The 25,124-nt window shown below is 41.1% G+C and overlaps 1 protein-coding gene across 5 annotated transcripts in view; it reads left to right on the top strand.

Moving 5' to 3' along the window:
- Positions 1 to 25,124, top strand: part of RAI14 (retinoic acid induced 14) — a 135,529-nt gene that overhangs the window by 30,410 nt on the left and 79,995 nt on the right. The gene's annotated exons all lie outside the window — the stretch shown is intronic.

Here is a 25,124-nt window from a genome sequence, read left to right as displayed (position 1 = left end):
CTGAGAAACCACACCTTCTCCTTGGATGGGTTTATTCTGAGATGTATTTCCCAATGCTAAGAATGTTTCTATGGCAATTTTTCAAACTTGGGCTACATTTTTGGAGGGTTTTTTCATGGGAGTCAGTATGAACGTATGACGCAATCTATTCTTCAAAGGGTTGTTCCGTAGCTGAGAAGCTTCAAGCTCCTTCTGTGAGGCCCCAATGGCCATATTTATTAAGATATAGGATAAGCTATTATAACAAAGTACTCTGAAATCACATAAGATAGAAGTTGTTTTCTTCTCAAGTAAAAGTTTTAAGCCCTCTAAGGCCAGCAGGACAGCCCTGCTCCATGGATTCATCCAGGGACCAGGTCCCTTTCTGTCCTCTTGCTGCCCTCCAGAACGGCTCTGGACATTGCGGGAGCCAATTGCCCAGTGTGGCCCTTGAACATTTGAAATGTGGCTAGTTGAAATGGAGATGTTCTTTAAGTGTAAAATACATACCAGATTTCAAAGCCTTAATACCAAAAAAAAAAGTAATCTTACTAATTTTTTATAATTATACATTGAAGTGCTAGTATTCTGGACATGTTGGATTAAGTAAATATGTTAAAATTAATTTTTCCTATCCCTTTTTATTTTTTTTAACCTGTTTACTAGAAACTTCAATATGACTGAAGTCTTACTTTATAATTCTTTTGGACAGTGCTGGTCTAGGGTAGTGTTTTTGTTGCATATTTTGCCTTCAGGTCTTAAGAAACCAGAAAGAAGGAGAATGAAACACAAGCATCTTCCTTTTTAAAGGATATGACTCTGAATGGACACATATCCTTACCTTCAACATAGAACTGACTGAAATTTAGTCACATGCCCCTACCTAGCTGCAAGGGAGGCAGGACAATATTTTTGCTAGTTGGCAGCCACAAAACCAGCTAAACCTCAAGGGGAAGGAGGAATGGATACGGGAGAAGATGAACTCAGTGTTACGGGTTGAATTGCCTGAAAGGTATTTTGAAGTCCTAACCCCTAATATCTCAGAATGTAACCTTATTTGGAAGTAGGGTCTTTACAGAGGTAATGGAGTTAAAATGAGGTCATTAGGATGGGCTCTAATCCAGTATGACCAGTGGAAGTTTGTACACAGAAACAGACATGCACAAGAGAAAACTATGTTAAGAGACACAGGGAGAACACCATGTGAAGATGAAAACAGAGATCTGGGCAATGCCTGTATAAGCCAATGAATGCCAAAGATTGCCAGTAAACCACCAGAAGCTAGGAGAAGGGCATAGAACAGATTGTACCTCACAGCCTCCAGAAGGAACAAACCCTGCTGACACCTTGATCTTGAACTTAGAGCCTCCAAAGCTGTGAGATAAATTTCTGTTGTTTAAGCTACCTAGTTTGTGGTACTTCATGTGACAGCTCTAGGAAACAAATACACTTGGCCCCATTTTCCACAGTGAGCTTCATCTAAGAGTTGGATGATAAAGATGTGCTAAGTGTTTTTAGTTCTGATTACTTTTATCCCAGAAGTGAATATTGATTGCTATTTGCCCAATTCCCCATTGTCCTATTGGTGGATGCCTGTTGTGCCATGCTGTTTCAGGTGTAGTTAAATGCCTTTTCCATGTTAGAAATGGAAACTGCTCCTGAGTGTTACCAGCAGGTGACATTAGCTTATCAGTCAGGCTTTTCCTTTTAGTCCAGTAACATGTTGAGTGACCTGGTTTGATAAGATGTGGGATTAATAGGGCCTGTGTTAAGTACACCATTTACAGTCATTATTTTGGGATTGCTTACACAGATAGGAACTGCCGTGACCTGATCTCACACTTTCATAGGAATGATATCAGCCTACAGTAATATATTATAAATTTAGTTTTAAGTTACGCTGAGTACATGTATTCAGTCAACATGCAATTTATGAAGTTGTGAAGTATGAAGATTCTTAGTAATATCAATTAATTTCATTTGAAGATAGAGTAAAACCCTGGATTGCGAGTAACTTGTTTGTGAGTGTTCTGCAAGACGAGCAAACATTTCTAAAACATTTTAACGTGGTAAACGAGTGATGTCTTGCAATACAAGTAGTTTGTTTCCGGAACGAATTATGCTCACAAACCAAGGTATTACTGTATATACCAGTTTAACTCAAATTGTGGGACTTAGGATTCTCAGCAAAACATTATAGATTTTTTTTTTTTTGCAAAAAAAACCCCAAAACAAAAAACCTTAAAATAGTGGCATTTCCACTTCCCAGATATGTAGCTTTACTACTATAATCTAAGATCATATTACATTTTTTTTCTGTAACCACATTCCCTCTTGATTCCTATTGGGTTTGTTGTTGGTTCTTTTCTACCACTGTTGCTTGTAAAGCCCTATCTCTTCGTGTGGTTGTGCTGTTGGATATGTGAACCCAAATGCAGGACACTATTTTTATCTTAGTTAAATTTTAATTTGTTTGTTAAATTTAATTTAGTTCAATAAATCTATTGCTCTGGTTTTTTTTCATAATTTTAAACTCTGACTCTTAAACGACATTGAGACACCCACGAACTTGGTTGGCATGCCTATGTAATCTAAGTCACGAATGAGTGTATTGAACAGCATATATATATATATAGAGAGAGAGAGAGAGAGAGAGAAAGAGAGAGAGAGAGAGAGAGAGGGAGTCATATAATTATTGGCACCTTTCCAGATGGACAATGCCTTAATCCTCATTCTTTGGGGTCTGGTTATAGCTGACCCATTATGCTATTTCTCAGCCCTGTTTTCTATCGTGTTCCAGTTTTATCCCTTATTATCTATGTGATATTGGGCAAGTTACACATCCTCTCTCATCTGTGGTTATCTCAATCTATAAACCAGGGTGGTGCCCGCTAATGATATCTGGTACCCTGATGCCTTGCACGGTGCCTGACATTAGTAGGTCTTCAGTAGTGTGTGATGAATGAATGGCCTCAAAAAGTTTGCTATCTAGTCGTTGAGACACTATGATTGATATGCATGAAACAGTTAAAGCAGTACAAGGTTTTTGTCATTCAAAACAAGATCAGGAGTCCAGGCCATAAATACAATGGGAAATTACAGAGGAATTCAGAGAAAAATTGAGTTTGGAGTTGGGCTTTCTTGATTGGGTAGGTTAGGACTATCAGAGGAAACCAGTGCGAGTGAGGGAATATCAAGAGTAGAGGTGGGGATGAGGAGATGCTGAGTCTCCTTAGAGGGAGGAGCACTTAGCCGAGTAACAGAAAAGGAAGTTAAATGGGACGATGGACTTCTGCTCAGCGTTGAAAGCTGGGGGTGGGGGTGGGGCAGGTGAAACTGAACAATGACCGTTAGAGGTGATTGCATTTTGGGTAGTAGGACGATTCAGGGGTTTTGAGATACTAAGCAGAGAAAAGAGCCAGGACTAGGGCCAAGGCTAGGGGGTGGAGGGAAAGGATGTGATGTTTGAGTGGGTGTGGGATGAGAGGCAGGGAGGAATCTTGATTCCTGTTGATACACAAAGGCCACACCCTGCTCTGGGCATGCCAGCCCAGTGTCAGTGCCCTTCATCTCCTGGGAAATCTGCTGTGGGCTTATGATTACTTTTGCCTTTCGCTAAGCAACTTGGTGGGAAGAGGCATTAGGAAACAAGAGGGAAAAACAAAGAAGGGAGAGTCTATTCAATTAAAAAAAGAATGTGTGGAGAATATTTATTTAACATTCAATTGCACTTCTGTGCCAGGCATTATTCTAAACAGCTTAATTCTGAACAGCTTAAAGTGTAATTTGTTTCTTCTTCTCCATTAGAGGAGTACCATTCTTAGCCCTATTTTATAGCTGAGAAGACTGCCACCTAGGAACCTGCTGTATTCGTTTGCTAGTGCTGTGGTCACAAAGTAGTACAGAAGGAGTGGCTTAAACAGCAGAAATGTATTGTCTCACAATTGTGGAGGATGGAAGTCCCAGATCAAGGTGTCAGTGAGCCTGAGGGCTGTGAGGGAGAATCTGTTTCATGTCCCCTCTTCGTGCTCTGGTGGTTTGCTGGACATCTTTGGCGCTCCTTAACTTACACGTAGATGCATCACCCAGATCTCTGCTGTCATCTTCACGTGGCATTCCCCTGTGTGGGTCCCTCTATCCAAATTTCCCTTTTATAAGGATACTAGTCATATTGGTTTAGGGGCCCACGTTTCTCCAGAATAACTTCATCTTAACTAATTACATCTCTAGCCACTCTACTTTTAAATAAGGCTTCATTCCGAGGTCCTGGAGGTTAGGACTTTAACATACGAATCATGGGAGGACACAATTCAACCCTTAACCCTTGTCCAAATCACAAAGGTGAAGTAGGAGCCAGGACTTGTGCTGGGGACTGCTAGTCCAGGAGCAACACCTTCACCACAGTATCTTGTGATGGCTGATGAGCACAGGTGTTTACTTTTGGAGCTACAAAATAGGAGTCCAGCCAAGCACACGAAGGCCTGGAATTGGATTTCAAATTCTCCTTTCCAATTTTCAGTGGCAACTGACAGATGATAATCATGGGTAAACTTTGACCAAAACATGCTTCAGCAAAGCCCGCTAGCCACACTCACGGGGATCGATGTGAATGAAAGCCTTTGGTGCCTGAGATAAGAGCAGGGCGGAGAACACGGAAAGCAAAGCAGTTAGACCTGTTTGGGGAAGGGATGGGGAGGTGGAGAGGAGGACCGAAAATGCAAATTGGGACCTGAGACTTCTGGAATGTTTGTATTGTTTTCTGTTTTTGAAATTACAAAGGGCATGACTTAGACTAGGCTGGCAGTGCTTGTGAAGGTTTGGGGTACAGCTGTCCTCTGAGTGGCGGTTCTGGGCTGGACCAGGTCTTAGGGCATCGGCTGTGCTCTCTGAATAGCTGGAAAGTGGGTTGTTTCATAAGCTCTGGTGAGCGTTCATTAGTAAGTCAGTCCTGGGAGTCTGCTGCTGTAGATTCCTGCCTTCTCCAGTGTCTTTGGAAAGCCACCTTCCCCCTTCTCCCACTGCGAGCACATGGATTTAGGTAGCAGATGGCAGTCTGGGTCATGGTGGGCAGGATGACATCATTGCCCCTGCTGTGTCTACAGCATCCAGCATTGGGCACCAGGCACTGTGTTGAAAATACTGACAGTTTATTGTCACCCCCTCACTCCTCTGCCCCTCTTTGCTCAATTTTTACTACTCTCCCCGTATCATGTACAGACACAAAAGGACAGAAGGGTTTTCTGGGTGGGTTCCTTTAAGATGGTCTGAATGTTCTCTTGGCCACTTTTGATTGTGTGATGTGACATTAACAAGCATGGTTGGAGGGCCTGGCTTGTGATGTGGCACCCACATGTAATGTGGCACCCACCTGGCTTGCGATGTGGTACCCAAACTGTGAAATTACTTTGTCTATAGCTCGCTAGCTCAAGTAGTGAGAGAACCATACTAATGAGACCTATCATGTACTTAGACCTGGTGTAGGCTAATTAACTAGCCTGTGTTCCATGGGCAGAATTATCTAAATTTAGACCCAATTTACTGGCTGACATCTGGTTCTCTCTTTGGTCACAAAAAAGCCTAAGTGTTATTGGTTAAGAACGGGGCCCCTCTTACTGGAAAGAAAACAGTGCTTAGGTCCCAGTTATGATGGGGCAGCTGTTTCAACCTCATTTAAAGGATTCTATAATATCATTATAATTCAATTTTTATCCATTTGTGAGTCATTTAGCCAAAGTTTGTCAAAGATTCTGGACAATTTGCTCCTAGCTGGGGAAGAATTCTCCAGCATGGTCAAATAAGCCCTCAAAATAGACAGGTCTTCGTTTATGGTCTTAGTTAGGTATATTGTAGTGAATGCTCCTTATCTTCGAGGCTCTGATACTTTCAAATCCATTGTGAGCCTCCCAAAACATTTCATTTCTTTACCACAAACCTGTGTTATATATACAATACTACTGAATTGAGTTATTTTTGGCCTGCTTAAGGAAAGCTATGTGAAGGAAATAATCTCAACAATGGACTTCTTGGGCCGGCCGAGTGGTGCGTTGGTTAAGAGCTGGCTTGGGACGCCAGCTCTGAGCAGCAGGGCCCTGGCTCGGATCCCACATGAGGGCCAGTGACGCTGCGCCCTCTACAGCTAAGATGGTGAACAACAGCTCCACCTGGAGCTGGGCTGCTGTGAGTTGCCGGCAACGGTGTAGGCTGCAGCCCCTGCTGCAGTGGGTTGCCATAAGCTACCGTGAGTGGCTGGCAGCCAGTGTGAGCTGCCGAGAGCCGCTGTGAGCGGCCATCCAGTGGCCGGCGACTGATCTGCCCCAGCTGGGAAGAATGCAATGATGGTGCCAACTTGGGCTGGTGAAGCAACGTCCTCCACAATTAGACTGAAGATCAAAAGGACAGCAACTTGTCTGTTCCCCTTCCCCCAATTCCCCAGCACTGTTCCCATTCCCCCAGTTCCTCAATAAAATCTTAAATAAATAAATAAATAAAAGAAAAATAAAAAATGGACTTCTTTTGTAGTATTATTTATATTAATGAAAAATAGAAAGTAACCCATATTTTGGAGGAGTAAGCAAGTAATAGATGTTACATCTATAGAGAGGAATGTTTTAGAGTCATTAAAAATATTAAGCTTAAAAAATTATGCAGTAACTGGGAAAGTGCCTATAATAAATTATGTAGAGATTCAAGTTACAAAATTATATCGCATAATAATGACAACAAATGAAAAATAAACATTCGAGTACATATCAACACTTCTACTTAGAGGAACACTGAGGAAACAAGGATGAGAAAAATGTTTAACTTTAAGGATATTCACCATGGTGATACTTTTAAATACATAAAAACTAGAAACTACTTAAATACTATAGTAAAAACAAATTGGCTGAGTGTATTTTTGGGTACATATTACAAAGCCATTAAAAATGTTTCAGACATCTATTTAAGGAAGGTGTTTCATATATTGTTATTAAAATTTAAAAGCAAGTTTTAAACATATTTGTGATGTGTAAAATTTTTAATGTTTTTGCCTTCCTAGAAAAAAACAATCTGGAAGATATAAACAGGGGTAAGAGGTCCCCATGGACAGATTCAAGTTTTGTGGAGCCTGAGGTTTATAAAAAAATATATGGGAGTCCTTCTTTTTAAAATACCAGAAGATTTTACTTTACAAATTTTACCCCCAAAAAAATGAAAGGAAGGAAGAGAGAAAACGTATACTATTGTGAGCACATTGCTAGTGTTGAAAGGATATACAAGAGTAGGGTCGCTGAGGTTTAAGCTTCAGTAGCTTTGGGGTAAAGCAGCCTCTGGCACCTGAGGCTGCCTTTTTTCACCTTCTGACCAGAAATCAGGAGAAGGCTACCACTTGTGGCGTTCAGCACATCTCAGAATCCAGCAGTTACCTTTTAGGCCCTCCGCTGTTGCAGTCACAAGCCTAGTAAATTGCCCTAATGAACAAGCTTCTTAGGAAAATTTGTGGTGATTCTTTCCTTTATCTCATGCAAGTACATCTCTCTTTCTTCTAGTTCAGTCATCCTCCAAGTGAAATGCCTGGACCATCAGCATCAGCGTTCATGGGAACGTGTTAGAAATACAAATTTTTGGACGCCCCTAGATTCACCTAACCAGCAAATCTGGGACTAGCGCCCAGCAAAGCCGTCCCCAGGCGATTCTGGTGCAAAATAAAGTTTGAAATCTAATCCTCTTGGTAGTTGTCAACCCTCACTATACAAGACAGTCACCTCGTAAGCTTTTCCAACTGCTGACAACAAGGTTCCACCCCCAGAGATCCTTTGTCTTATGAGAGAGAATGTTGTGTCACCAGTCAAGTGAAAGATTTATAGGTTATGGCACTTTCAGTAACAATGGAGAGCTGTACAGATGAACACATCCATCAGTGTGCTTTGTCTTATCTGCCTTCCCTAAACCCTACAAGGGAATCTGTCTCCATAATTACTTGACCGGCTGGGCGGTGTTTTATGCACAGAATCCAGAAAAGTATCTCCTAAGAGTTAAGTGCGTTCATTAGTTAAGCTCAAATTCTGTGTACTCCACTTACTATTGCTAACCTTTCTGAGCCTCTGTTTCCTATTCAATAAAATGGGAAGTTTAGAAAAGTCCCTCCCTCCTAGAATATTGTGAGGATTAAATAAGATACAAAATGCTTATGATACTCGCTTCCCTTTTCCAAATACTTTCTAATTCTATCCCCAGTGATAGACCTCATCTATCAAATCTGGTTTTTTAAAAAACAATATTTCTTCCATTTTTGTATTCTATAAACTGAATTTTATATATGTTGTGGATAATGAAGAAATTATTTTTAGCTCCCTGTAGACTCACTCCCAGGTATGTTTATTACCTGATTTAGATTCCATGAGAAATTAGAAACAAATGACTCCTTCTGTGAGGATGGGACAAGGATATGTTAGACTGGTACTGTCTCCTCCTGTAGCCGCCCTGCCCATGTGTCTGAAGAGCACTTGAAAGATGGCTAGAGTGACTAAGCAACTGAATTTAAAATTTTATTCATGTTAATAAATTTAAATTTAAAAATGGATACCCTGCTCAGATATTAGAACACTTTAAGTTTGAAACAAGTTGAGTATGTGAGTTTATTTTGTCCAGTGTAAATTTCATGATATCTAAATACACCATGTCAAGTATTTCCATTAAAAATTAGCATCAGAATTGAGATGTGCTGTTTATAAGTGTACAGGATTTTGAAGACTTACTAGGACTCAAGAATGTAAAATATCCTGTTAGTAGTTTTCACGTTGATTACATGCTGAAGTGATAATATTTTGGTTGTATTGGGTTTTCTAAAATGTAATTAATTGCATCTATTTCTTTTTACTTTTTTAATGCAGCTATCAGAAAATATAAAACGTGGCTTGCATTGTATTCCTCTTGGATAATGTTATTATGCATGAAAACAAAAAAATTGAGAAAGTGAAACTCATACCTGTTAAGACTAAAAAGTGAAATGACACTGGTCACCTAAAAGGTCATTTCTGTGTTTTTTTTTTTAACCTTTTATTTTATTGGGGAACAGTCTGTTTTTCCAGGACTTATCAGTTCCAAGTTGAGTAGTTGTTTCAATCTAATTGTGGAGGGCACAACTCAGTGGGCCATGTGGGGATCAAACCGGCAACCTTGGTGTTAGGAGCACTGCGCTCTTAACCACCTGAGCTGACCGGCTGCCCCCTACGTCATTCCTTTACGTTGGCACAATCAGGTCTCAGTGTTCATGCTTGGGAGCTACCAGCACACTTACCTTCATTCACCTTTGTGGGGTCCATTTATAGCCACTTCCCTTTTTTTCTTTTGATGTATGTAAACAAGCTCTATGGTTGAATAAGTGATATCCTACTGTACTTGAACAAGTGATATGCCCTCTGAACTTAGAGGAATTTGAGCTGTAGCTGCTGGTTTAACAATATTAATTTCAATATGGAGCCTCTCAAGAAAGTGCTTTGTTTTTGATGTTGTGATTTTGGCAGTTGTGTGTTTTTTCCTGGGAAGTGTCCTCGGAGCACAGGAATGGAATTACTCTGCCCCAGTGTTTTTCTCTGTTCATACAAGGGAGTTACCATTTCAGGAACTCAGATTTATCACCACTTCCTTATTTTTATGCCTCCAAATATACTTTTTAAAATGGGACTTGACCTTCACATAATTCATGCTTTTCCTTGAAATGTTAAGTCACCCACTTAAGCTTTGGCTTTATATGACCCATGGAATGTGTAGATCTTCCCATATTAAAAGTTACTCATTAAACAGTATGATGAAGATTTCTTATAAGGTAAACACAAATATAATGTCACTTTGGGATTATTTTCTGCCTTTATATGGTCTTTGTTGTATCTGGTGGGCCCTTCCTCAAAATATCTCAGGCTGAGTGATGGATTGGAGGCTGATATTTAGACATTTATGTTGACATTTTAAAGATGATACTTGAGCTGTAGAGTTCTGGACTCGTGGAAGAAAATTTTCATTTCAGATGGGAATTGCATGGGTGTCGGGCCTATGGTACAATTATGCTATATCACAAGGCACTGCAAGCTTTTTAGTCCTAATCTGTGTAGCTCACTCTTTGTTCCTGGCTCTTGTTACAGCTGGAGTGTTTTTCTCCGCTTGAAAGGCCAGGTTATCGTGCCATCGTATGGGCACAGAAGTAATGCATGTGCCCCCTCTGCACACGTGGTTCTTTGACCTTGAACTTTGTAGTGTGATTGTATTTCCTGAGAAATATCCTCTTTCCACCCCCAAAAAGCTTTTCGTCCTCTTAACAGGAGGCAGTAATTCAATCAAGACCTCTTGCACCCTCCCACCCCCCCCATCCCCCCATCAATTATAGCATATTAAGAGATGATAAGTATGTAAAACATGAGGCCAGAGAGGCAGAGAGGCTGGCTCAACATTTTACTGTTTCTTCTGGGTGGCGTCAAGACTTGGCAGACAATTCTGTGGACAGAACAGCGGGCTCCATTTACTGATCTTAGCTCTGCCAATTACGCATTTGAGCTTCCTGCGAGTCACTGCACCTCCCTGCATTTCCACATGGGAAAAATAAGATGCTCTCGAAACTCTCATTAAGGTTTAAAGGTCTGTGTTTCCTGTTCAGGTCTCTTTCCAACCCCCTGTGCTCCCATCCATCTCTGCATCCACTGGTAATTGCTTCTGTTAGAGAGTCTGAAAGCAGTACATTTATTTTTACTGGAGTTGTGCAAAGTCCCATGGGCATCTGGGGGGGAAAAATACATATTTTAGTAGGCGTGTCTTCAACTCTCCCTTGGTACCTAGTCAGAATGTATCTATCCTCTTCTTCCTCTTGCCCATTGACATTTCTTGTAATCTCTACTAATTAAGAACAGTGAGGAAAGGATGTGATCCAATTGTATATAGCGATTTTAATGACCTTCCCTTGAAATATGCAGGTCTGTTTTTGTGGTTCCTTAAGCACAAAGCAGAGCGTAGACAGGAAATCTCCAAGTCTCTGACCTTTTCTCTAAGGGGAAAATAAAAGCTTTGAAAAACATGGTGAAAGAAGAAAGAGAAATTGAGATAGGGGCAGGAAGAGAGAGAGGAAAAGAAAGGGAGGAAGAAAAGGGATCTATCTCATGTGGCTCCTGTGTTTATGAATTTGTTTTGTTTCTGAAGCAGCGTGCCAAGTTACTTCTGAGTTTTATCTACATGTACTTGAAGATATAATTTAGTATATTCTTTAGAAACATATTTAAAGTATAAAACAGCGAAGTAGAAATACATTTAATTGTTTTTAAGAAGTTTGCAGAGCTCTGACTGTATAAACATGTCAACTGTTAAACAATTGTCAAGTAATTACCTTGCCCTTTTCACCAAAACAAAAAACTTTTTCTTCAATTTATTTAGAACATATTTCATAGGTGGAGGGTATCTTTGGATGTAGACACTTGAATATTTTGACAAGTTGTAATGGTGAAAATATCAGCATCTTTAAAAAAAAACTTGAGAAAAATTTAACTTTCTATTAAAACTATGGCGGGTAGGAATAAATATAAAAGACTATTATGCCACAGATAAAATTAGATGCTTGAGAGTCTGCCTGGAGCTATGGGGTTAAAACATTGCCAGTCAAACAATGATGGAGCAATTCATACAGAAATTTGATTTGAAAGTCAATTTTCTAAGTCAGTGGTTCCTTAGTGTTACTTTCACACAGGATGGGTTTTCTTAGTTGTGTGTTTTGTAGAGTGTTCCCCCTTCTCTACTGATGTTTCTAAAAAAAGGTCTTTGTCCATATCATCTTGGGCAGTTGTGCTTAACTCTCACTGCACATTAAAAGTATCTGGGGAACTTAAGCAAAAACAAAAACAAAACAAAAGAACCTATTACTGCTCCTCACTCCACCTGCTCCCAAACCAACTTAATTAAAATTTGGGGAGAGGAGCCTGGGCTCTTTGGAAGATTGTCCTGAGCAGAAAGTGTTTAGAACCATTGATGTCGGATCACAAGCGATTGTGCAGCAGGAAGCACTGTTGTAGATAATCCTGATCTGAGCGGTATCGGAATGAATGTCCCCTCATCTTGCGGCTCCTCCATCCCCACTGATAACAAGGGCAAAAACCTGGGTTCCAAACCCTCCTGGAGAAAGCAAATAACATTTAAAACGTGCATTTAAATGCAATTTAAATTATTTTCAAGTGGTCCTTTGCATTTCTTCCATTCTGCATTCAGACTGAGTTGTGTGGGCAATTAGCTTGAGTCTGAGACCAGAGACACTGAATCTGACCTTGGTGAGGAGGAGATAATAACCTTACTAGTCAGTTGTATTCATTTGCTAGAGCTGCCTTAACAATGTACAATAAGTCTTCACTTATCATTGATAGTTTCTGCTACTTGAAGCAATGTATAATGAGACCAATTTTTTACCATAGGTTAATTGATATGAACAGAAATAAGTTCTAAAGACATCTCATTAACATTGTAATCAAATGATGTTCAACTAAATGTTATCCCAGGACCTGCTGCACCATAAACTGGGTGGCTTAGAACAACAGAAATGTGCTGTTTCACAGTTTTGGAGGCTAGAAATCAGAAATCAAGGTGTTGGCAGGGTCATGTTCCCCTGAAACCTGTCTTTCTGGCTTCTTCCTAGCTTCCGGCAGTCTGCTGGCAATCTTTAGTGTCTTTGGTTTGTAGATGTGTCACTCCAGTCCTCTGTCTCCACATGCTGTCTGCCCTGTGTGTGTCTGTCCCTACCCAATTTTCCTCTTTTAATAAGGACCACCAGTCATATTGGATTAGGGGCCACATTCGGAGGTACTGGAAATTAGGACTTTTAGAGAACTTAATTCAAACTACAACACCAGTACATGAAAAAGAATCTCCCTTAATATGTTTATTTCATTCTTTTATTCATTACATTCTGAGAGTTTAATTCTTTACTCATAAAGAAACATCAGACTAAATATAAGTTGGAGTCATTTTCTCCTGTGGAGAGGTCATGCCAGATACAGGCAGTTCTGGTATAAATAAGTGTCCCTATCCCCACCGTTCCACCTCACAAGATTTTCTCAGTATTAGCCTGAGCAAGATAGCCAATGAAATCAGCATCATGCTTCAGTCCTAGAGTTCATTCATTCACTCACCACAAGTTTGTCCTTAGGTTGCCCTTGGTTCTAGAACTGCTGGGATGGTAGAATATAAGTAACTAACATGGTCCTCAGCACATTTGTTTGGAGGAAAGAAATGTTGCAATGGGCAGGGAAATAGGAGTACAAAATAGTTAACATCTAAATGTTACCAAGTACAGTACATCTTTCTATTTGTAGCTTTACTTCAATCCTCAAAGAAAAACCCATCCACCCACAGGCGAAAGGCCTTCCACCAACTTCAGGCAACCTTACTAGAGCGTTTTCCGATGCACCACAGGGTGCTAAGAAGCCCAAGAGACTCTGACACTTGTCAAACGTACGTCCTACTTGGTAAAATAAGATGGAAAAAAATTAGAGAACAATCGCTCTAAAGCTTTCTATGAGGAAATGGGTTGATATTATATGATCATATTTGTTCATGTGAGGGAGCTGTCTGGTTAAAGCACTTGGTTGTTTGATTGACTTACACTTTTGTCATTCCTTGATGGCGAAGGCCCTCTTGGTCTCTTCCTGTAGGGTAGGCTCTCTGACAGAAGTTGCCTCAGTATGAGAAAGAATTTCTTGTCTCTTGCTGCTTAATGGTGGACTGACTGCCTGCAAGGCCCCAAGGCTGGTGGATTTGCTGAAACTGCCAAGTTGGGTGGCAACATTAGATTTCAATGTTTCCCAAACTTGCTTGTTGGTAAGAATCACCTAGGGTGCTTGTTAAAAACAGGGATCCCCAGGTCCTCTCCCTGGAGATTCTGGTTCAGTAGCTCTGGGTGGAGCTTGAGAATCTGTATTTCAATGAGGCTCTCCCCTGCTACCCACCCCTCCACCACCCATCCCATGCAGTGATTCTTATCAATGAATGAGCTTGAGAAACACTGGACTAAGTGACTTCTCACCAGTATTCTAATCCCCTGTTCTTTCTTGGTAATAGAATTCCTTATTTAAAATTTGGGATGCAATGTCCTCAGCCAAAAGACCACATTTCCCAGCCTTCTTTGAGCTGGCTTTGCTTGTATGATCAGGTCTTGGTCAATGAGAAGTGAAGGGGGGGGCGGGAATGGGGAAAGGCTCCATAAAAGGACCATATTACTCTGCTGAAAGCTACACATTTTTTGCCTATTCCATCATTATCTTTCTTTCTTTCTTTTTTTTTTTTCTGCCTAGGATGAGGACTTGATGGTTAGCATTCCAGCTGTTATTATGGGACTTTGAGGTGATCTTAAATATGGAAGCCTTGTGTTGGGTTGGTAAAACAGAGATAGGAAGCCCTGATCTCAAATGTCCTTGGAGCTGTCATGTCTGCTCAGGACTGACTCTTCTCAGATCCTGTTTATATGTAGAGATATAGCTTGTGTAAACCACTGTTATTCTGGGTTTCCTTTTACATACAGTTAAACCTAATCCTTATGGATATTGCTCTAAATTGAGAATGAGTTTCCTTTAAGGTAAAATCATTTTACTAATCAAGTCACCTGAGTTCTTTGTGTCTTCTAGGTAGGTTCCTGAACATAAAACCTACCTTCCTTCCCCCAAGGGTTAAGAAAACAATTTGGAGTTTATATCTAAGGACGCTGTCAGTTCTGAGAGGCTGGAGCCAAGTCCCTTGATGGGAGGAATAAGTTGAGTCAAACTGTGTCCTTAGTGTCTCAAAGTGACTGAAAGGAAAGGAGTTTTCAGTTGATGCCTGCATGAAGGAAAGGATGCTGAGTGAGCAGTAGAGGAGATTGGAGGAAAGCAGGAAAGTAAGATTTTCCTTTCTTTATAATTTCCTACTTACAAGTCTTATCTATTGAGAGAGGTCAGTTGCGACAACATGTTGAAAGTGCTTTGTAGATTATAAGATGTTTTACATGTACTATTTACGGAGCACTTAGTTTTATATATAGGATGTTGTTTCAGATACTTTTAGGACAGTTTCCCCAAATGGATGTTAAGAGGTGTTATAAGCAAGATAAATTTCCTTGTGTCAAATAAGTTTGAAAAAATGTCCTGCCTACCAAAATAAATAGGCTTTTTTATTACAGGACTGCACAGTGTATTTAAAGTGTTACTGTGCACTGTAAACATCTAAGAACAGGAAGGTTGTATGTGGGGGGAGGGCATGCCACATGGTAATATTTTGTACGACACAGCCCTTGAGTGTGCACCTTAAGAAACATAACAGAGGGTCCTACACATTTTAAGGAAGGAAAAGACTTTTTTCAATTAAAATTGTAATAATGTATACTGATAACAAAAGGTGAATGCAAGTCATGTATATACATTCTTTTGGTACCCCTGGTATGTAAGAATACATAGTTAGTACCAACTAGACACCAGATCCTGGGTCCACACATAAAATGGGAGACATGGTCCTTGCCTTTACAGAACCTGTACTTTTCAATGGGTGTGTAGGATATATATATATATATATATATATATATATATATATATATATATATGGGAGAATTAATATTCAGGACAGAATCTAAGTGCTGCATATGTGATGTAAAATACATGCTTTAAAGTTTCAGAGGAAAGTACAGTCTCTGCAAGGTGGACTTTAAGATAAATTGAATAAGCATTTTCTGAGCACTATCAGTGAGTGCTCCAGAAGGTGCTAGGGTGAGCAGGAGCCAGTCTTTGTCTTCCAACAGACTGTGACATAGTGGTGATGGTGGTGGTAGGTCAGGATGAGGGGAGTGAGAATGTGGAGTGAAACTGGAAAACAAAGACAGCTATCAGGAGGTTCAAAGAAGAAAACCTTTTCACATCCAAAGGAGGGGTGTAGGGAGGGGAAGGGAAGCTTCACTAAAGAAAGGATCTTGCAAGATGGGCAGAATTCCAAGAGAGATGAGATTGAGGTCAATCTTGATAAAGTCAACTCTAGGTGTGAAGGTGGAATGCATAGGGTGTGTCCATGTGGTCCACTCAGCCTGTAGCGAGGGAGACTTTTGGGAAAATAGTAGAGGAGAAAACTGATGTGGGGGCATCTAGGCCCATAACTTCTGGGATGAAGTGATTGTGGTTCATTTCTTAAGTGCTGGGGAGTCATTAAAGGCTTTTGAGTAAGTGCCTGCCTGGGTGCTTGACTTCAGGAAATTGAAGATGGACGGGCTCTGTAGGGAGATCTGGATGGTATTAGGTCTGGCAGTGGTAGAATGGGTTAGCGGGTGATGACTTAGGGATAAATAAGGGATAAGGGGCCCAAGGAAAAGGAGGTCAATCATGGACAGAAAGGAGGGGGCAGTTTCAAGAGGCATGTTGGAAGTAGACTCGGAAACTCTTTGGATGCCCAGATGAAAGAGAGAAAGATAAAAGATTCCAGATGGGACAAATGATTAATACGAGTGTGGAGGAAGAAAAGTTGAGTAATGGATGGCAAAATAGGGTTTGGCCATGGCTCGTGCCTCAAACAAGGGGCAGTGAAATACAGCAGTTGGGGCTCAGGGGTTTTCACTACAGGTTCTGTGGTCAACTTGGCTTTGTGACTTCACATCTCTGTGCCTGCTTTCTGGGTCATCATGAGAGTTAAAGGAGATGAAGCATGGGTTTTGGTGCCTATGAACTCTGACTACTGCTGCTGCTACTGTTTCTATTAAGAGTATAAGGCTTACTTCAATGCATTGTATTTTGAAAATAACAAAGACATGCAGAGACACAGCAAAGAAGCACTTTCTACTACTGGGGTTGAAAAAAAGTTTTAGAAAAGGAAGACCTTCGTGTTTGACTCCTTGTTTCATCCAGGATCTGTTGAATGGGAAATTTTAGATGTTTTCATCTTCTTTGGGTGGAATTTCCTGAGATAATCCTACCATTCTGGTCTCTATTGCTCTACTTGAATTTTATTTTCTTTTTGAGTAATGAGTTATAGTTCTATTAAAACTGTTTAAATTCTTTAAGTAGATTTCTAAGTTTCAACTCTGAAGGCTCTATTACCAGAATTCTCTGGAATTCACCTCCTTTGTGAGCATCCATCATGAAGTCATTTTAGACCTCTATTTGATGGTTTCTGTTCTTTCAACCCATTGTCCCTTAGAATAGTTTTTAAAAGCCACATTAAACACAAATGAGATTTGCAAAGTAACTCCAAATTCTTAGAGAGACAACCATGTAAATGTGGCATTGGGTTAATTGGGGTGGGGAAGTGGAGGGAACCACATGTGTATCTTCTACCGGGCATTCCACGTAAGAAGAGAGCAAGTGATTTTCTGTTTGGTTTTCAGGGCTGACTGGTTTCACTCTTTGCTGTATTCAAGGTCATATGATGATTGTGATTATATGTTGCCATAAGTAAGACGTATTGGCCTAACTGTAATTATTGGACAGAGAAAGGAGGCAGGAACACCCAGCTTTAAAATCCAATAATGTATAATAATAATAATAATTAACTCCCTTTTGTGCAGTACAAGAGCAGGAGTTTCTAATATGCAACTGAAAGTGCCATGTCCACATACCTTCCTGGCATTCTCAGAAATTCTTAGCCCCAGGATTCTGTTTTTCATTTACTGTTTCTATCTAGCTTTCTGATAAGGGACATGGATGGCTTTTGCTGATTCTATTAAGATTAGAACTGCTGTAACCCAACTTTGAAAACAACAGCTGTGCTGAAAGGATAAATGCATAAGGAAAGTCAACTCCAGCCATCAGAGAAAGGGCAGACCTGAGAAGGGGTGCTTAGCACCATGAAAATTCTCCTGACATTTCCCTACAGCAATGTTGTTTTGTTGGGGGTCAGGGATACTCAGGTTAACCAAAGATAAAAGGGGATTAAAAAAAATAGCACCCAGGTATTGTAATTGTGTGTGTGTGTGTATATATATGTATGTATGTATGTATATATATATATATATATATATATATATATATATATATATTCCTACTTCTGCAGTGAAGGTGATATTATCCCCATTTTACAGAAGGAACTGAGACTCAGAGAAGTTAAAACTTTTGCCCAAGGTCACACAGCCAGTAGGTGGCAGAGCTGGGGTTTGACTCCAGTCCTGTCTAATTCAAGTGCCCTAATGATTCTTGGCGTCCCATCACCAAAGCATAATAGTTTTATCTTCAAAATAGGTCCACAAACTGTCTCTCATTGTCCCGACTGCTACCGCTTGGTGCAGGCAATAGCCATGTCTTGCCGGAATTGTTCTTCCTGCTTCTACTCTTCTTCCCAGCACCTAGGATGCTGCTTTTTATCCTCCTGTGCTCAGAGTCCTCTCGTGGCTTCCCACCCCACTCAGCACAGGCGAAGTCCTTACCAGGTCTACCAGACTGTATAGCGCTCTTGCTTACCCTGCGCCCAGGCTCAGTAGTGGTTCCTTAAGCCCACCCAGCCCACCTTTCACTTGCTATTCCCCCAGGCGTCTGCCATGCTCCTCTCCTTCAGCTTCTCTGCTCAAATGTCACCTAGAAAGGTTTTCCCGGATGCCCAATACCCAATATAATATTGCACATGCCTGTCACTTCCTATTTCTGTGCTCACTTCAACTTTATATTTATCTTCCTTGACATAATACCTTTTCATGTTGGATCTATTTATTTTCTTAGGACCTGTTTCTTCCCCCTAGAGCAGCCCTGTGAAGGGATAGGCTTTGGCTAGTTCACTGCTGACTCCCCAGCCTGGCACATGAGAGGGGCTCGATAAATTTTTGTTGAATGAATGAATACATGGATGAATGAATCACGGGTACCTCAGTTATAAATTAAGGATGTTATCATCAGTCTTCCCAGAATTCTTACAAGGCCAGATACTTTAAAGGAAATGAGAAATAAAAACAAAAGGATTTCCTGGCAGAAATTTATGTATTTGTATGCGGTATTTGGGTAGTTGCAGTACAGTTCAAGAAAAACAACCGTATTTCCTGTCCTCTAGGAATTTGAAAGCTGTAAAGAATTCTGACCTTGGAAAATGCCTGATAACACACATCTGGAATTATTTGTGGCAAAAGATGAAGCTAATAGGCAAAAAATCTTTATTACAGGGAAGGCATAGGTTTTAAGGATAAGTATGGGTGGGTTCACAAGCCCCTATCTTTTGAGATAAGTGGGAATTTGGATTTGATAATCCAGATGAGGCAGAGGCTCCTGGCTTGGGGCCATTCCCCTGTCGCCTGGAGTCAGAAACTCTGCCTCCATTTAGAATGTAACACACTAGGGAAGGTCAGGATGGTCAGCAGCTTTAGTCATGTGGCTAATTATCAATTTTGGGTTAATTTCCAAAAATATCTTCTCCTCCATCTCTTCCACTCTTCCACTTCCTCCTCCTGCTTTCTAAGTCCTGTTTCTTTAAAAGTGTTGAAGGATAAAACTCAACCAAGTGAATTCGAAGTTCTAATTGGCTTTATTAAGCAATTCATGAATTGGACAGCCTCCCATCTGGACACTAGAAGGGCGCTCACTCCAAGGGGTTGTATAAAATAGAAGGTTTTTATAGGAAGAAAGGTGGGGCAAGGGGGCTGTTAACAAAAGAAAGGATTTTTTTTGACCAGGACATCTTTTAGGAGGAAGGTCTTGACGCAGGTTTTTATCATGCAGATTGTCTGTTCTTTCTATTGCGGGCAAGGGGGGAGGGGGGGGCCCTAAGGATCAAGAGCCCACCTGACTGGTTACCGTATTGGTGTTCACCAGAACATTTCAGACTGGTTGATTAAGGTTATTTTTCTGGAGAAGGTTAAACCAGCAATTAGGTCAGATATTAAATCTAGATTTGGTGTCATAGGCTTCAGCACAATGACCGCATTTTGGTCCTGTGGTTTTCTCTTTAACAAAAAGTAAAGGGGAAAAGCCTGGTTAGATCAGATATCTATCCTTGAGAGTTGTCCCCCTCTGCCTTCATCCATGGTTGGGGAATTCCCAGTGAGGTTCAAGGGGAGAATGAGGGACCCTTCAGGCTAAAGCTTCCTCTTCCTCCTGTAACCAACCATGTGCTTTTTGTAGGGATGAAATAAATGCTGCTTGTTCGTGGTCAGTAAAAATGTTCTCTAACTGCTGATGGCCAATAAATGAACCTTAAAGTTGTACATTTAGTGTGTGTGTGTGTGTGTGTGTGTGTGTGTAATGGATTCTACTTGTGCACTTAATAAGATGAAAGACATACTTTTTTTTTAGTTATGAATTAAACAGTGGTTAATTAGTGGTTCATTTTAAGACTTGATTTTAGAATTACCAAAAAGAGTATCTTTTAATTGTTCACATGCCTAAAGGTAATGATAGTGGCTCAAGATTTTTACAAGTATGTTTCTTATTTTCTTCTTTCCCCACTTCACCAGAGCTGAACAACTCACAAGTAGAAATCATGACATTAGAGGCATATAGACTTAAAAAACACCTAGGTGCAATCTTAATAAAATGTAGTTTTATGAACTGGAATTTCTTAGTTGTTTTGAAACAAACCAACTTTATTAGATATTGTAATTTCCTTCTTACCTTTCCCTTTTGTGGAAGAAAAAAATTCCTTGTGGAGATCAGAACTCCCTGGAGGCAGGAGAGTAGCCTGGGCTGGTCACATGGTAGGACTTGCCTCCCCAGGCCAGGCCTCCTGAAGGCTGTGAACTCTGATTACTCCAGCTGGAGAACAGCCCTGGGAGAGAGGTGGCATCCCAGCTATCCTATGTGTGCCCATTTGTCAAGGCTGAGGTGGGCCTGTGCATTTTACTCAGCATCTCATGTAAATGTGACAGCAAAGGAGTCTGGGGAAGTTGTCAATCTTTCATTGAGTGAAGGCTTTTCTAAGGAACTTTGAATGCCAGCGTTCTTACCTCTTTTAGCACAGATCTGAATGGAGCCGTCCCCCATTTCTCAGGCAGAGCAATGAACTTGCTCCACATTCCAGATGGGTAATGATGTTGTTCCCAAGCCTATCACCACCTCCTCCTTCCAACCCTGAGGGAAGCGCAGTGCTTGCTATCCTGAAGGATGGAGGCGAGGCAGGGAGAGGACAGAAAAAGGCTAATTCTTCTCTACCCACCCTCACTGTCACTTGCTGCCCTATGTGGAAAGTGGAAAGGCACATTGATCACCGATAAAGACAGGAGGAATGCTGGCCAGCACTCAGTGGGGAGAACAATTAACAAATTAATGAATTGTGGCTGAGGGACCTCCCTCTCAAAGCCCACTATTTAAGAGCAATCCCTTGGTAACCACCTTTATTAAATAAACACAGATGGAATGTTTGGTCATCTGCAGCTCTGTGTTTTCCTGTGGTAATACAAATGTCCAACTTACCAGGCATGAATGTTAATTACATTACACCGAGGTGTATAGCTGGTGGTTCCCAACGATTTTAGTCATGTAAAGCCTGTTCTAATATACACATAGAAAGTTCATGGACCTTTAACTTCTAGTACCTACTCGATTATCATCTGTTGGTTGAGAAGATACATTATATCAAAACCATGATCATAACGAAAACCAAGATCAATAATGTGGGAAGTGAATTAGAATTGTAATTATTACGGAGTTTACTGCATTTGAAAACTCTGTGTGTGTGTCGGGGGAGGGTATAATTACACACAATGATTAGTGCACATAGATTAATGGAATTTTTGCATTCTCCACCAAATTTAGGCCCCTCCTCTACCCCACCTTCTCAATCCAGGGCCAAAGTCCCCAGGTTGGGCTCTAGTGGGAGAATTAAAAAATTGTGCGTTTTAGAGTCAGGCAGACGTGGGATCAAATCTCAGCTCTACCCCTTCCTATATGTTCTTGGATAAGTTACTGAACCTTTTCTGTGCCTCGGCTTCCTCATCTTTAAAATGGAGATCGCATTTAAACCTTCTAGGGACTCTGGAGAAATTGAAGTTTTGAAGTTTTCTCATACCTCACAGGGTGCCTGGCACAGGGTATGTGGCTCTTAAATGTTTGTGTTTCCTCTTTCTGCCCACTGTTCTGCACCTCCAAGACAGACCCAAGGCCAGAAATGTACAAAATCAAAATTACAGATGCTCCTCGACTTACCATGGGGTTACATCCTGATAAGCCCATCTTAAGCTGAAAATGCATTTAATACTCCTAACCTACCGAACATCATCCCTTAGCCTAGCTTATCTTACATGTGCTCAGAACACTTATGTTAGCCTACAGTTGGGCAAAATCATCTAACTTGATGAATACACTATATAGCATCGGTTGTTTACCCTCATGACTGAGAGCTGCGGCTCCCTGCCACTGCCCAGCATCACGAGGGAGTATCATACCACAAATTGCTAGCGTGGGAGAAGATCAAAATTGAGAATCCCATGTACAGTTTCTACTGAATTCCTGTTGCTGTCACACAGTTCTGAAGTTGAAAAATTCTTAAGTGAAGCCATCGTAACCAGCTGTAAGTTAATTCTGCCTCTGGGTATTAACTTGGGCTGTAATGTATGTCTGAGTTACTAAGGCTGTTTAACAAATGACTACTGAATTTAGTGGTATAAAACTAACAGTGATTATGCTCACAAGTTCTCTGGACCGAGTACCATAGGGACAACTTATCCCTGATCCATGATGTGGGACCGCAGCTGGGGAGACTTGAAGTCTGGGGTTTGGAATCACTTGGTGGCTCATTCACTCACACTGTCTTGTGGTTGATGCTTGCTGTCACCTAAGACCTTAGCTGAGGCTTTTGGCCAGAATGCTTATGTCCCCTCCATGTGGCCTGGGCTTTCTCATGTGTGGTGGCTGGGTTCCAAGAGACGCATCCTGAGAGAGAGCCACATGGAAAATGCACGACCCTTCATGACCTGGCCCTGGAAGTTACGTAGTGTCACTTCTGCCACATTCTATCAGTTGAAAGGATCACAGAGTCCCCAGATTTAAGGTGAGGAGAAATAGATGCCACCTCTCGATGCAGGTGGCAAGGTTCTGGAAGAGCATTAGAGGACCAGAAACCTTGCTGTGCCGTTTTTTGGAAAATATAACCTGCCACAGTTTATATGAGCAATTTATAAGTTTATAGACAGAGGAGCTCTCAGAATGTTCTAGCACTGTGTTCCTTGGATTACTGAAGTAGCATTCCAGAACTTACCAGGACTCACCAAAAGCCAAGACCTTAACATAAGGGCCTGGAGTACAGGACTTTGAACTCTGTCCCAGGACGTGTATCACCTTCCTGCTTTGAACTGGAGCCTGTGTTTTCATCTAAAAGCCACTGAAATGTCTGGTTGTCAACGGCGTGTTGGTAACTGAACTCAAAGGTGTAAGACACACACGGGAAGCCAAGACTGACTCTTGCTTTGTCCTAGTGCCATAACCTTATTTTATTTCATGACAAGAGCTGTGTTACTTGTACCCCACTTTGCCGCCATTAATAAAAGTTCATCAGTTACATTTTCCCTGGAGATTTATTTTTAACTCACTTAGGTTGTTCTAGAAAAGTTGTAGTCTGTTGACTTCTACCGTGGGATAAGAGTTCTTCCTTTTAGTATAATCACTTTTATTTTTCCCTGTAAGTAATAATGTTTCTGTCACTTTTCTCTCAGAGCTTGTTTGCAAGTGTGATATCCTTAAAGCTGAACAAACTAAACTCATAGGAGTATTAAGCCAAAAAGAAATTTTGCAGAGAAAGCATGAAAACAGAATTGAAAAAAATACGTATATTGGGTTGTCGGAAAAGTCGTGACGCATTTTTGCAATGAAAAACAGAGAAAAAATATGTCATGACTTTTCTGACAACTCAGTAGTTCATGTAGCTTGATTATGTATGAACCAGAAAGTTTAAGGGAGGGATAGTGGGGCGGAAAAAAATTGTAGTTTATAATTTCTATAGAGTAGTTAGTCTGTAAAATGTTCAATTGCTTCCAGACTCTGTCACTTTAATATCTCTGTCTTGGAATTATTTTAAATCTGTCAAATAAAATAATAGTCCTTCCACTGGGTCTCACTGGGTTGTTTGGGGTACACCAGGGGTAACTGAGGTGAGAAATCTTTAGAAATGTGCACATTGTTCACATGTAAAGTTCTGGCATTTTTTTATTACCCAGAACTGGAACTCTGACATGGTGCAGTGCTACTGAGAGAGGACGGACGGACAAAGACCCGCCTCCCCACGCTTTTCCTTTCCTATTTCGTTTTTGTTTTTCAAAGGTTTTATTGGGGAATTGGGGGAGGGGAACCGTGTTGGGGAATTGGGGAAGGGGACCAGCAAAGTTGTTCTTCAATCTTAGTTGTGGAGGGCGCCAGTCACCATCTGGCTTCCCGTTGGCAGCTGTGGCCTCTAAACTCAAGGTGCTGTGTTCAATCTTAGTTGCGGGTGGGCATAGCCACCATCCCATGCAGGAGTCGAACCAGCAGCCTTGTTGTTAAGAGCACACGCCCAATCCACTGAGCCATCCAGGCGGCAGCTCAGCTCAAGGTGCTGAGTTCAGTCTTAGTTGCGGGTGGGCGTAACCCACCTTCGAACAGACAATCTTGTTGTTACACCAGCTGAACCATCCTGCCACCTGTTGGCAGCTCAGCGACAGCTCAGCTCGGGCGCAGCATCATTGGTCGATGTGGGAATCAAACCGGCGGCCCTGCTGCTCAGAGTTCGTGCGCTCTTAAGCCTGCTCTTAACCAACTGAGGCACTCAGCCAGCCCTCCTTTCCTATTTCTTGTCTGTTTCTTCTTTCCTCCTTCCATCCCCTCCTTTACCTCTTTTCTGTTTTATCTTCCTACTGTTTCTTCTTCCTCTGTCTTCTCTAAGGCCTTCAGTCTCTCACTGATGCCCATAGATATTTTCTGTCAGATCAGGCACTGAACAGTGAGCTTGTGGTCAAAACTGTATCTTTAATATATATTTAGAAGGATATCATATCATCTGTAGCCCCGGGCTTAAGAGGTAAGTGATTTTATGATTACCATCTAGCCTGTGGTGAGGGGAATCATTAGTCCCTCTTGCTTTCTACACCCGAGCAAGACACAAAACATTGTTGATGTGACAAGTCAATGCTCTCTAAGACACTCTAAAATTCAGAGTGTCTAACTTTATGCCTTGGATTTGGGGCTCTTATTTAAAATCATCTCTCATTTTCTCTGCTAACCAATGTCTAAGTATATTTGCATGTTTTCTTG

This window comes from Hipposideros armiger, unplaced genomic scaffold, assembly GCF_001890085.2.
Source record: "Hipposideros armiger isolate ML-2016 unplaced genomic scaffold, ASM189008v1 scaffold_117, whole genome shotgun sequence".
Classification (NCBI taxonomy): Eukaryota; Metazoa; Chordata; class Mammalia; order Chiroptera; family Hipposideridae; genus Hipposideros; species Hipposideros armiger.
This window is presented reverse-complemented; position numbering and strand designations above follow the sequence as displayed.